Source organism: Chiloscyllium plagiosum, unplaced genomic scaffold (assembly GCF_037043375.1).
Source record: "Chiloscyllium plagiosum isolate Xiang-an unplaced genomic scaffold, Cpla_swu_hap1 HiC_scaffold_10, whole genome shotgun sequence".
Classification (NCBI taxonomy): Eukaryota; Metazoa; Chordata; class Chondrichthyes; order Orectolobiformes; family Hemiscylliidae; genus Chiloscyllium; species Chiloscyllium plagiosum.
The window spans coordinates 35,818,178-35,831,946 of record NW_028270148.1 but is presented as its reverse complement, the minus strand read 5'-3'; the positions used below and the strand labels follow the sequence as shown (position 1 = coordinate 35,831,946).

Here is a 13,769-nt window from a genome sequence, read left to right as displayed (position 1 = left end):
ATTCTAACTGACCCAGCTGGTTTCACTCCTTTTCTGGTTCTTTTTGGCAGTTTGACAAAACCAAGAGGCTTGCTAAGCTATTTTTGAGGATAATTAAGGGAAGAGTACATTGCTGTGAGCCTGGAGTCACTTAAATGTCAGATCAGATAAGGATGTAAGATTTCGGTTTTTAAATGCCATTTATGAACCAAAGCAAACAATCGTTTCATGGTCATTATTAGATGTTTAGTTACAAGTTTTATTTGGGCTCAGATTTCCTTTTCTGGTACGATGGGATGCAGACCGAGTCTTCAGAGCATTATGGGCATCATGTGTTGTTAGCATCAATATCACTTCACTACCACCTTCCCCAAAGGTTAATAGAATAGTTTCTCTCTTGTTTTGCAAGTAGATGTATAATTTCCTGTTCTGATGATAGACATTGTCTCGGTTTAATGTACATTGCCATGTTCTGACAGTAGAGTGGCATTTATAAATTTTTAAAAATTATTAGAAATATTCAAAATATATTTTGAAATTTTAAAAAATTGTATCTCTTTTGCTTGTTATGCTTAACTTAACGAATTCTCTAATATTGCTGAAAACATATAACTGGAGTTGGGCTGCTAACTAATCAGGACTAACCTTTTGACTGGCTCTCCCAACTCAGTCTATAATTGTAATTGACCCATGACTAACAATTGCCATTGTAGTACACCCCAAAACCTTACATGTGCTATGAAGGTAAATGTGTATTTTCCTGTTACGACTGTAGATGCATATTCTCCTTTTCTGGTGGGAGATGTACTTTCTCTCTGCTGCCAGTAAGGTGTATATTGTGCAGTGCTGTAGTTGCATATGCATTTTCATGTCCTGGCAGATTATCTGCATTCTCCTGTTCTGATGGCAAGTAATGCAGTGTGGTTCATTGTCAACACATTCCATGTTATGAACTAGCAATATGGCCCCGATCAAAAGGAGGATATATTGTTTTATCATTGTTTTGTGGCTCAGATCATGGATTCCCTGGTGACGCTCAGATTAAACCACCACCGGTTGTCTCCCTCTAATGAGAGCGACCCAATGGTCTGGTAAAACTGTGGCGAATTTGCATTTTATATTTAGTCTTGTTTACTCTGATCTCCTTGAAGCGCTGTAACATGCAACCCTCAAGAATTAAATCAGGGGAGGGCGTTTTAAAATGTGCAGCTCCTCTTGAACTACGTCGGACGCAATGGGCCTAATAGCCTCATTCTCACTCAGAAATGGTTCCATGAGATTCTTTCAACATTTCAGAGAGTTGATTTTCTGTCAATGTTGTTATCGCCAATCTTGCGTTCAACTTTTCTTCTATTGACTGATCGGCTTCTGAACAAAATGTAAGTGCATAAAAAAACTGATGAATCATTCGTTTCTAAGGATAAGATACTAAAACTTAATACTTAAAGATTGCATGAATCGTGCAGTGAGTTCTGTGGTCAAGAGTCTTGCACTGACTGAGATTTTGTAAAGCCCAATCTGTTAAAAACAGAAAATATAATATTGACTCAGATGCCCAGAAAAGGACAATTTCCATTATTTAAAATCCGCTGTTTTTGTGCGGGGTTTGTCTACTTGACTCGTGAAGAAAGACGTAAAATATGAGTTTACGTGGAATTACACTTGACTGCTTAAACCTGGAGCAATGATAAATTGGTATTTTTTCAGGCATTAATTTAGAACAACTGGAGATCTTAAAGTAAAAATTAATTTTCCCTAGAAACGAGCTGCTGACAATGTATTTCTTTTTTAATAAAGAAAATCGGCATTGTATATTCAGAAATGCGTAGAACGTAATTTTGAAATTCCTTGGCAAATAACCCTACAAACTTGTCTTTACTGGCTCTTCAGCGTAATGGTCCTTCTGGATAAGGCTTTTTGCACAGCTCGGACAGCTCGTGCTTGGCCACTGGGTGGCGCTGCCGTACTGCCGGAGCTAGCTACTCAGGAGGGGTAATTTGAGATCATTTTCACTACCTTAAAGGCTATCAGCGACATTATTACGTTTTAAATTCGCGGGAAAGGGAAGGTATGACAAGTTAGTCACGTTTTCACTATCCCTGGCTCTCTTAAAACTTTAAATCTAACCAAAGCAGTGTGTTCACATGTGACCACCCCTCTATCCATCCATAGGTATGTGCTTGTTAGGGTGGGGGGGAATTGTGTGGTTGGATGGAGGCCGGGAATGTTTTCTGTAAATTGCCAATTGTAAACACTCTGCGTGAGGGAGAGGAGAGCGGATGGGTTCCTGTAGAGAGTCACTGTCCTTCCACGCCCCCACCCCGCAACCACTCAACCCCATGCAACTGGGGCGAACAGTACGTGAACATTAACCAGTAGCATACAGCAATGGGCGACTTGGCGGATCAGGCTAAGCACTGGGAATATCTGTGAGATCAGCCAGCGGAATTGAGAAACTGGATAACAGTACGCAACAGCGTCATAACACTGGCGTTCACTGGATGGTTTCCTGCGGTTCACATCTTGGCGGCTGGGTGGGGGAGGATGCATTTTACTGCCAGAAGTTTGAGTAATCTGATGGCGAGCGATGAGTGTCCTTTCTCCTACAGTCTCTGGAGAAACCACCCTGAGAGCATGATTTGGAGATGCCGGTTGCCTGAACTGCTGTGCTCTTCCAGCACCACTAATCCAGAGTCTGGTTTCCAGCATCTGCAGTCAGTTTTTACCTTGGAGATGCCGGTGTTGGACTGGGGTGTGCAAAGTTTAAAAATCAGATTCTGGATTAGTGGTGCTGGAAGAGCACAGCAGTTAAAAATCACCAGGTTATAGTCCAACAGGTTTATTTGGAAGCTTTTTGAGCGCTGCTCCTTCCACAGTTGGTTGTGGGATATATATATCTTTTTCAATATATAACTTTAGTTGCATCACACTATAAACCTTTCCTATAAATTCTGTATAATGATCTTATACTCCATAACCATCTAATGAAGGAGCAGCGCTCCGAAAGCTAGTGCTTCCAAACATACCTGTTGGACTCTAACCTGGTGTGTGTTTTTTTTAATCCTGAGAGCAGTGTGGAACCTGCTCACACCATTCTCGGTCTGAGACGCTCAGGGAAAGGTTTCGCTATGTACAGGTAGTCAGTGTCAGAGTCGCTTGGTGTTCTTAGGCACCCCAGTTGTACATTCAATCCCTTTCCCTTATGTTTTGAAAGTGTTCACAAAATGATCGTCCTCCCCTTAAATCGACCTTTGCTCAGCTCACGACTTAAACTGACGATTCTGCTCTATATACAAAGCCAAGACTATGTATTGTTCACTTAATATGAATATCTGAAGAATATCTGTACCGTTTGCAGAAGGCTGTTTTTTTTTTGTTTAACAAGCAGCCTTATGTGAGAATCTTTGCTTCGAGCGGGGTCTGACCGCTCAGTGCAGGGTTAGCACGGTTCAGGAACTGTCTGGGTAAATCCGCACTATTTCATAGCCGGTCGACCACAGCCGCAATAAATATGATTTAGTAACCTGTAAACTCATATTGGAAAAGAAACACTACTCATTTGAATATTAATTTACTTTGGAATGCTCGCTGAGCACTGTCAACTGGACAATCACATCCCCTGACTTCAGTCGTTCTTTCTCATTTGAAAGGTGTCCTCGAATCTAGATCTCGATCTTCCATGTTGTCCTCATACTGGGTTCAGTTAAAAGGGGCGACAGTAGATTACCAGGTACAAGTACACTGTACATGTTTGTATCGCCAGAGAGAGGATATTGCGAGAGATCAGTGCAGCTGCCGTAATGTTTCAATGTTTATTCAGCTGTCTATGTAGATTGATGGATATGTGGTAGATCATATGAAAGGCTTTTCACTGGCAGTTCGCCTTTACTGGTGGCACGCGTGAATAGTTGGTGTAGTGACTGTTACTTTCGGTTGGAGCAAAACCATTGGAAACTAATCAGCGATGAATCTGATCCCTTTCTGCAGTAAACAGCAGGGATAGAGCCCAGGACAGGCTGAAAACATCTGTCCATCTGTGCTCCTGGTCACTTGGCCATGTCGAAGCAATATATTACAGGAACACGAGCAGGCAAGGTGGAAGTCAAAATTCTCTCTGGTTTTATCGAGAGAGAGTGACAGGCGCACCTTTCAGTCTAAGGGCTCCCACTCTATTCATTTCACCAGATGTGATGCTTTAGGTGAAAAAGAGTTGGTCCCCGAATGAGATAAAGATTGGGTTTCACGTGGGTGTTTACATTTATGTTTATTTGAGTACAGTAAGAATCTGGATAAGGTCCAGCCCCGTCCCTTTCAATGGTCGGGTGCAAGTACATGTCCAGGCTGTGACTTTTCTCCGACGCCTGGCTACAGTCAACTATTTCATGAAATGTATTTCCTACTCAGTCTCTGGAAATGAAACCCTCAGCAAGAAAGCAATAAGATAACGCAACTGTTTAGTTTAATTCACCCGGAGAGAAAGTGAGAGAGAGAGGTTAGAATATCTGGCTGTGAAGAAGGAATCCCCTGGACAGGTCACCAGTATTTAACTGCTGATATTGTTTTAAGACACATCAGACAAATGCAGCGAAATAAGCTTTTGATACGGAGTGCTTTAGAGTTAAATGTTGCAACTTGTCTTATATGGGCGCGGTTAGCACTACTGCCTCACAGCACTCGGGTCCCAGGTTCGATTCCCGCCTCGGGCGACTGTCTGTGTGGAGTTTGCACATTCTCCCCATGTCCGCGTGGGTTTCCTCCCACAGTCCAAAGATGTGCAAGTCAGGTGAATTGGCCATGATAAATTGCCCGTAGTGTTAGGTGCATTAGTCAGATGGAAATGGAACTGGGTGGGTTACTCTTCGGAGGGTCGGTGTGGACTTGTTGGGCCGAAGGGCCTGTTTCCAAGAAATCTAATACATACCCATTTGACTGTGGTTTAGTCTCGGTCTATGCAAATACAATCCAATCAAAACGATATTAATTTCAGTGACGTTTGTGGGGGTATTTTCACTGTAGTTCATATTTCGAACAGTTCAGTTGTCAGCATAAACGCCTGTACATTATTTAAGTCCTCATTAAACACATTTTACAAAACCGTAGCGATCTTGAGAGAATCCAAGCCTTCCCCTGAATCTTGACTGAGATATGTAGCTTCTGGATTAGCGGTGCTGGAAGAGCACAGCAGTTCAGGCAGCATCCAAGGAGCTTCGAAATCGACGCTGCCACTTCTGTTGTTCCTCTGTACAGTTGTGCTGTCCGTCGGTTTGCGGCCGACCCCTGGATATGTTTATATTGTCCCAGGAGCTGGGAGAGATGCCTTCTAAAGCCCATCCTGTTGCATTGGGCGGGCGGCCCTCCCCCTGACTTTACTCGAACCAGGTACGCGGTAATTTGTGTGTGTGTTTCCCTAACTTCCCTGCCCTCAGTTCCAAGTGCCAGCGACTATCCGTCGTATTGTGCTTGTGGATCAGGGGATTACAGACTCGGTGTAGTCGAGCTGCTGGGAATGAGTGAGATCGTGGGGGCGAATTTCCTTAAAGAGGAGCAATGGCTCAGAGTGTTTGCAGACAATCGCCGATTTATTCTGAGAGATGTCACTATATCCGCGAGGAAAAGCTAACGTGACATCTGTTTTCATGGTGGCTTTCTAATAAACTCTTATCCAATGGCGTCTTTGTTGAGACGTCAAAGATTATTTACAGGAACACTCAGTTTCTTAACTTGTTTCCTGATTTGTTCCCACCCCCCCCCCTTCCCGGTAGGTGGTGCGGAAAAACAGCGCCGTTAGAAGAGGCGACCTCGGTTTCTCAGTCGAGGGAGGGGGGGGGGGGGTGAGCAGCAGCAAATTACAAAACCCTAAGGTCAAATCGACCGGATTAGAGTAAAGGGTCTGCGCTTTGGGATACTATCAGACGGGTAAAATCCGCCTCGTTCTTTCTTACAAACACGGTCAGAAATTAAACTCCAGTTAAGACTGGAGTAAACATTCTCGTTAACACAAAATTATTTATAAAACGTCAATGTATTCTCGGACAGTCTAACCGCGTTCAGACTGTCAAATGCACCAAAACCAATCCGGAAACACACTCATCGACTGCATTCAGATCCCGCACTTTTCTTTATTTACCATCGACAACTGACACAACTACCCAGATTGGTTTTCCGATGGAAGTTTAGCGACATTAAATATTTCTCTTGCCACACAGGTCTGCTGAGTATTTCCTTGTTTTAATTCCACAATAACATCAACAGAGATTTTTGGACACAGTTATACATTGGTGCGTAGCAATAAGACGAATACTTGCAATCTCTTACACCACAATTACAAACATACAATAACATACATAAATGTCTTTATTTATGATGATATGATCACAAAGCACACATACATTCTCATATGACTGCAAAGCATACGTTTAGTATCATATATGATGAACCCATAGATACATGATGATACTTAATTGTATGCATACAATCTAAAAGTATAATAACTGAGTGCTGAAAATCTGACTCTTCAGTTCTGAAGAAGGGTCTCTGCTTCTAAAAGGTTGACTCTGCTTTCTCTCCAGAAACGGCCAGACCTGTGGAGTTTTTCCAGCAACTTAGGTCTATGTTTCATATAATAAATGATCATAAAATCATACCTCATCACATATGATCTAAAATTCATGCACATAATTTTACTTACAATCACAAACCAACAGAATCCCATGACTGTTTCAATAGAATAAACACACTCATTAATACAATTTCATATATGAACACAAACCTATGCATCAAAACTCATATACAGCAAGCTCAGATTCCAACAGAAACTTTCGCATGAGCATATGCATTTGAGCATATCAATGAAAACTCAATTACATAGAATCCCTACAGTGTGGAAGCAGGTCATTTTGCCATTCAAGTCCACACAAACCCTCCAAAGAGCATCCCACCAGACCATACCTTCCCCCCCCCCCCCACCCCACCCCCATTCTATCCCTGTAACCCTGCATTTCCCACAACTAAGCTTCATAACTTGCACATTTTTGGACTGTGGGAGAAAGCCAGAGCAACCAAAGGAAATCCACGCAGTCATGAGGAGAATGCACAAATTCCACACAGGCAGTACGATCACATAACATTCACATATGAACACAATTAAAATGCAAAATTACAAAATAACTCTACAAAACAAACTGATCCTTGCAATGACACTCCCACAATCCCAAAACACTCATATACATAATGACATGAACATACAGTAACATTATTTCTTAGTCCCTGCACATGTGATATCATGACCCATGCAAACTATTGCAGGTACAATATGTATGCAAATAAATTTGCAACATCAGTCCACTGAGCCTAACCAAAGTAAATTCATAAATTTCATTCATTGTCAATGTGTGCATGACTTTATATTATGTCAATCTCAGATATGTTGACAGGATTGAAAATGGTAAATTCTAATTTCACATTTACAATCGCAAAGTTAACATGTATGTTTAAAATACTGAGAGGTTTGGATCTTAGATCACATTAAGTGAATTAAGAAAAAAGCAGGAGGCATGTTATATCTGATTACAACCTGAATGGTGATAAATTGGGGAGTGTGCAGTGGGACCTGGGTGTCTTTGTGCATCAGTCGCTGAAGGTAAGCATGCAGGTGCAGCAGGTGGTAAAGGAGGCAAATGGTATCTTGGCCTTCATTATGGGAAGTTTTGCATACAGGAGCCAGGATGTGTTGTTGCAGTTATACAGGGTCTTGGTGAGACTATGCCTGGAATATTGTGTGCTGTTTTGGTCTCCTTTCCTGAGGAAGGATGCCCTTGATCCTGAAGGAGTGCAGCAAACATTTACCAGGCTGATTCTGGGGATGGTAGGACTGACGTAAGGGGAGAGATTGACTAGGTTAGGATTGTTTTCCCTGGAGTTCAGATGAATGAGGGGGGACCTCATAGAGACTTATAAAATTCTGACAGGACTAGATCGTTTAGATGGAGGGAGGATATTCCCAAAGGTGAGTGTGTCCTGAACCAGGGGTCACAGTCTGAGGATTCTGGGTAGACCATTTAGGATGGAGATGAGGAGACATTTCTTCACCCAAAGAGTGGTGAGCCTTTGGAATTCATTACCACAGGAAATAGTTGATGCCAAAACATTGAATCTATTTAAGACACGGCTAGATATAACACTCTGGGTGAATGAGATCAAAGTTATGGGGAGAAAGCAGGATTAGGCTATTGAGGTGGGCAATCAGCCAAGATCGTGATGAATGGCATAACAGGCTCAAAGGGCTGAATGACCTTCTCCTTCTCCTATCTTCTATATTTCTATATCGGCTTTGGGCTATCAAACATTGAGCTAACTGAAAATCAACAAAGCTTCTCAGAGATAGAATCACACTCACATAAATATTGACATAAATTTTCAGGCCAGGAATTTGTGGTAGTGATAAGGTTATGGCTCTTGGCAATTTTGAGCAACCATGTATGTTTATTGAATGTCTATTAGTTTTAAAATAGGGATGGAAAAGGATAGAGCAGATCTAAAAGTTGAAGTTCTAAATTGGAGAAAGGCCAATTTTGACAGTATTAGGCAAGAACTTTCGAAAGATGATTGGAGGCAGATGTTCATAGGTAAAGGGATGGCTGGAAAATGGGAAGCCTTCAGAAATGACATAACGAGAATCCAGAAAAAGTATTCCTGTCAGGTAAAGGAAAGGCTGATAGGTATAGGGAATGCTGGATGACTAAAGAAATTGAGGGTTTGGTTAAGAAAAAGAAGGCATATGTCAGGTGTAGACAGGATAGATCGAGTGAATCCTTAGAGTATAAAGGCAGTAGGAGTATACTTAAGAGGGAAATCAGGAAGGCAAAAAGGGGACATGAGATAGCTTTGGCAAATAGAATTAAGGAGAATCCAAAGGGTTTTTACAAATACATTAAGGACAAAAGGGTAACTAGGGTGAGAATAGGGCCCGGTGCCAGAAGACTGGAGGTTGGCAAATGTGGTGCCACTGTTTAAGAAGGGCAGTAAGGACAGGCCAGGGAACTATAGACCAGTGAGCCTAACCTCGGTGGTGGGCAAGTTGTTGGAGGGAATCCTAAGGGACTGGATGTACGTGTATTTGGAAAGGCAAGGACTGATTAGGGATAGTCATCATGGCTTTGTGCATGGGAAATCATGTCTCACAAACTTGATTGAGTTTTTTGAAGAAATAACAGAGGATTGATGAGGGAAGAGCAGCAGATGTGATCAGTATGATGTTCAACAAGCTTCCCCATGGGAGACTGATTAGCAAGGTTAGATCTCATGGAACACTGGGAGAAGTAGCCATTTGGATACAGAATGGCTCAAAGGTAGAAGACAGAGGGTGGTGGTGGAGGGTTGTTTTTCAGACTGGAGGTCTGAGGCCAGTGGAGTGCCACAAGGATCGGTGCTGGGTCCTCTACGTTTTGTCATTCACATAAATGATTTGGATGTGAGCATAAGAGGTACAGTTAATAAGTTTGCAGATGACACCAAAATTGGAGGTGTAGTGGACAGCGAAGAGGGTTACCTCAGATTACAACAGGATCTTGACCAGATGGGCCAATGGGCTGAGAAGTGGCAGATGGTGTCACTATTGGAATATTGCTTGCAATTCTGGTCTCCTTCCTATCGGAAAGATGTTGTGAAACTTGAAAGGGTTCAGAAAAGATTTACAAGGATGTTGCCAGGGTTGGAGGATTTGAGCTATAGGGAGAGGCTGAACAGGTTGGGGCTGTTTTCCCTGGAGCGTCGGAGGCTGAAGGGTGACCTTATAGACATTTACAAAATTATGAGGGGTATGGATAGAGTAAATAGGCAAAGTCTTTTCCCAGGGGTCGGGGAGTCCAGAACTAGAGGGCATAGATTTAGAGTGAGAGGGGAAAGATATAAAAGAGACCTAAGCGGCAACTTTTTCATGCAGAGGGTGGTACATGTATGGAATGAGCTGCCAGAGGATATGGTGGAGGCTGGTACAATTGCAACATTTAAACAGCATTTGGATGGGTCTTGAATAGGAAGGGTTTGGAGGGATAGGGGCCAGTGCTGGCAGGTCGGACTAGATTGGGTTGGGATATCTGGTCGGCATGGACGGGTTGGACCAAAGGGTCTGTTTCCATGCTGTACATCTCTATGACTCTATGAATCTGTCCTTGAGGGAAGGAAATCTGCCATCCTCATTGGGTTTAGTCAACAAGCGACTCTGACCCACAGCAATTTGGTTGGATCTCAACTGCCCTCTGAAAGGATCTAGTAAGACCACTCAGTTTAAAGGAAACAAGGAATGGGCAATAAATGCTGGCTAGCCAGTGGTGCACACATCCCATGAGTGGAAAAAAATCACAGAGATCCGTAAATTGGTATCAGTATTCCCTTAACTTTCATAAGGTGTGTTGTTGCAGTCTTCAAAGATGGAGGCAAGTTTGAAATCATTGATTTGTCATGATCTTAAACTAAATAAACATGATTTTCACTGCAAAGACCAAATTAAAGTAGGCTGCCAAAAATAGTTAAACTGTGTTCAATTAGAAGTAATTGAATTTTTAGTGGCATACATACTAAATGATAATTGCTGTGGAATAATCTTTCCATCGATGAAAAAAGAATTACAAGCATGAAAAATTATTCCCTGAGTAGATTCAAAGATTGCAGATTTTAAAACAAAAGGCAATATATTTTCTTTCTAGTTTTACAGTTTAATTGAAAATTAAATTTCTCCTTTGATCCCGCATGTGTACCCTGATCTTTATTTCATTCCTGTGCAATGAGTTAAATGTGATTTATAATTCCTAGCTTTTTGCTTTTCACATGGCTGTCTGTGAGAATTCTTCCATCTGGCTGGTTGTTTAGCCTGCCTGTTGCCTGCTGGACATCACAGATCCCTGATAGAAATGGCCAAGTTCAAACTAATGTCAGAATAGAGGAAGACTGCACATGACTTCTTCTAAAAATTTGTTAATCATTTTATTCAACATTAAACAGTAAACATTGTGTCTTCACTGCTGGTCACAAAACTTGACCCATAGATGGATTTGTATTCTCACCCATCCATATAATCTCAAATGCAAAATCAATCACACTCTTTCATAAAGCAATTAAAATGATTAAGGAGGTACAGGTCCAAATACAATCTAATACAGAAGCCATTGCTGTTGGATGCTAGAAATCTAGAAAAAAATGAAAACGTTGTCTATATTTGGCATCATTGTCAGCATCCATAAAGACTGGAGAGAGATGTTGAAAGGTCATTAAGGTAAAATGCTAATCTGAATATCTCTCCACACATGACCTGCTGCATATTTCCAACATTTTCTATACAATAAAATATAGCCCCTTTGATCAATGTAATCCAAAACACATCATGAGGATTATCATTGACTAAGTCATCAAATCAAAATTTGAGGTAAACATTTTACTGATTTAATCTGACAGCAAATTAAATTATATGCAAAAATCATTTAGGTAAGGTTCTACCAATGTTTAGTAGAGATGAACAATTGACCTACCGTTTCAATTAAGTCCTGATTGTCATGGATATGTATCAAGCTATAGAGCTAAAGATTCTGATGCACCTTGTTTTTGTTTACTTCTCCCTATACGAAATGTTAACTTGTTTTCATATTTCTTCTCCAGTCTGGACATGCTTTTAAAAGATGGAACCTGCATACTAAATTCTGTTTCCATAAGGTAGCTCTTTACTGAGTCTCATTGTTAAAATCATTTTGTAATTGACCTGTATGGACCAGAAATTGATCTCAGTTGGAGTGGCAGTAGGGAGCTGCAATTTGCCTAGCCACCACTAGCCTCTGAATGGGAAAATTAACAGTCCTGAAATGACCCTTGTTGGAAAAGGTGCAAATGTGGAAATCCGATGAGGATGATAAATGACCACACATGATAATCAGCTCCCCGGAAGGATGACAAGCTTTCAATAAATGAGAACAGTAATAAAGAGAGAAAATGAGCAATTGCTTTTGAAAATGGAAAAACAAATCACTTAATTTGCTGTAGGATTTAAGACTGTTAAAAGTAAATTGCGGTGCTAATTCTCATTTTGACACTTTCAAATATCAATCCAGCTAACCACTCATAATTAACAAGATTTCTGTCTCGCTGTGACACAGACCATTTCACTTTCTGTACTGTTATACCAAGAATGCTATTCTGAGATGTGTGGAGTACCACAAACAGCTGAGTTGTGATGACACCTATGAACTGCACTGCATACTGTGGCAATGTAGTTTTGTGCATTCAGAGAGGTATCTGTGGACCACAAGATTAAATCCTAACAAGAAGAACAAAGACAGTGGATTCATCCATTTTCTTCTGATGTTGAATTATTTAGAAGTTGTAACAGCTGCACAGAGAATGTCAGAAAGCAAAAGAAGCACTCAATGATTTCACAATCAATGGATTGGGTCTTTGTTCTGCAATCCTACCTCAATCGTCATAAATGGTGATGGATATCGAGCAGAAGGAAGATGAAGCTTCATGAACACCCCTATCCTCAACAGTGGCAAAGGCCTAACCAAGTGGAAGCATTTGAATTATCTTCAGATTGAAGAGTCAAGTGAATAATTCTTCAACTCCTCAAGGGGTTACTCCCTGTCACAGATGCCAATGTTCAGCTAGTTTGATTTGTTCCAAATGATGTCAAGGAAGTGCTGCATTCTCTAGATGCAAGCGTTTTGACCATACCTGTAATCAACTGCTGAAATCCTGTGCTGTCTAAGTTTTACCAATAGAGTTTCTTTCTTTAAATGCTGTTTGAAAGTTTACATTCTGCTATTTTCTATTACTTTTACAGTTCTCATGGGAGATACTTCCTTAAGGGAGTCAAGAAGATTGGTCAAACATACCCCTTCCGTTCCACAATCAGTGTTGAATTGGAATGACAGCACAACTTTTTAAAATGGCTTTCATTTCATTTTTGTCTATCTTTGTGTTATAACACTAGAAGAATTATTCTACTGTTATGCTTGGCATCTAATTCAGTGTTCTCTGTAGATCTTCCTTTGCCTCTTTGGGTACAATTTTAACTTGCTTCTGCATTTTTAAAGTTGTCATTCCAGTAATAACTTACCCCCATCTTCTTTCGGCAGGTTAATGTCCTTTCTTTTCCCCAGTTTTTCATGTAATTCTTAATCCACTTTGAGTTAAATTTGTTTTATGAGATTGTTGTTTTTTTGACTTAATACAGCGGAGTCAGCATTATAAAATGAAAGGTTCAGTATTCCACCTCTCCCTTATTGAAATGTTGCTGGCAAAAATCCAGCAATCCATTCGCTTTAGTCATAACCTTGTTTAACTTAATAATTTTGAAGCTAAATACTGGGTTCCAGTCTTCTATACCCCTCTGAGATATTCAGATTTCTATTTTCTAGATCATTTGCAAATGCTAGGTCATGATAAACATTACATCCTGGTGCTTTTTGACCTCACAGAATCATGCACAACATTTAGGTTGGCTGAGTTTATTTGTGGTTCAATAAAATTTTCCTTTGAAATGTCTTTCTAGTTTTATCCATTCTTTTCCATCTTTTTGGATATTGTGATTCAAACACTAATACAACTCATCCAAAATTAGATACTGAGAAACACAAATGTACCTATAACACGTGTATTCTTAAAAAGAAAACGTTTTACGCCAGCACTTCAAAATTAATAAATTGAGCAACTAAAAGAGACTACAAAGGACTGTGGTTGTAGTTACATTAAGAGACTGAGAGACAACCTAAGGAACAGACTGGTGCACACACGCAATCACATGAGCA

At 40.7% G+C, this 13,769-nt stretch overlaps 1 long non-coding RNA gene across 1 annotated transcript; it reads left to right on the top strand.

Moving 5' to 3' along the window:
• The first annotated feature begins 5,235 nt into the window (after positions 1-5,235).
• LOC148148938 (uncharacterized) lies at positions 5,236-13,506 on the top strand. Its single transcript, XR_015758282.1, has 2 exons — positions 5,236-5,358; positions 11,629-13,506. It is a non-coding gene; the product is annotated as an uncharacterized LOC148148938 (long non-coding RNA).
• Positions 13,507-13,769: the final 263 nt, after the last annotated feature.